We start from the raw sequence: 739 nt of genomic DNA, 5'->3' as shown, positions 1-739 counted from the left end.
CTCGGTAACCATTTCATGAATAGAAAGTCAACGGCAATTAAGTAGACCCCCCAGGATTTACACTCGATGTCACATCCAGAAAGTTGTGTTCACCCAGAAAATACATCCTCTTAATTTTTAAAAACAGGAACAATTACTGGGGTGGTAGTAGGGGTATTAAACTAGGGGGTCTACTTAATTGCCGTTGACTTTCTATTCATGAAATGGTTACCGAGGATAAATTCCCCTGACATAAACTTGGATCACCTCCCATGACCACGTTGAGTTAAACTAAAGAAGAAGGAAATCACAAGCTTCATCTCTTCAGGGTGAGTGTTACAACACCAAAAAGTATTTGATTTAACTTAGGGAACTAAGTAGAAAAGGAAACTTTTTCTGACCACACAAATCAAGTTTACAATCATAATGACCTTGGGCAGTGTCAACACCAGAGGTGGTCGCTTAGCTCAGTTGGTTAGAGCGTGGTGCTAATAACGCCAAGGTCGCGAGTTCGACCCTCGTAGTGACCATCGTATTAAAATGTTTTTGTGTCGTGTTCTTTCACAGATTTTCTTTTTATGAAAATCAACATGTCAAAATAGTGTAGCACTAATAACCGTAACTGATTCTTTTTGGTGATACCCTTTTTGGTATCTTATACTCTGCATGTCCAATGCAAGTTTTAATGATTTATTATTTATCATTTATCATTTATTATATTGATACCATTTTTGGTATCTGCTGTAACTACTATTTTTGG

At 37.2% G+C, this 739-nt stretch overlaps 1 non-coding gene across 1 annotated transcript; it reads left to right on the top strand.

Moving 5' to 3' along the window:
- Positions 1-435: 435 nt before the first annotated feature.
- Positions 436-509, top strand: RHIMIDRAFT_t65. The gene has a single exon. It is a non-coding gene; the product is annotated as a tRNA-Ile (tRNA).
- Positions 510-739: the final 230 nt, after the last annotated feature.

Source organism: Rhizopus microsporus (assembly GCF_002708625.1).
Source record: "Rhizopus microsporus ATCC 52813 unplaced genomic scaffold scaffold_44, whole genome shotgun sequence".
In the NCBI taxonomy this organism is placed as follows: domain Eukaryota; kingdom Fungi; phylum Mucoromycota; class Mucoromycetes; order Mucorales; family Rhizopodaceae; genus Rhizopus; species Rhizopus microsporus.
This window is presented reverse-complemented; position numbering and strand designations above follow the sequence as displayed.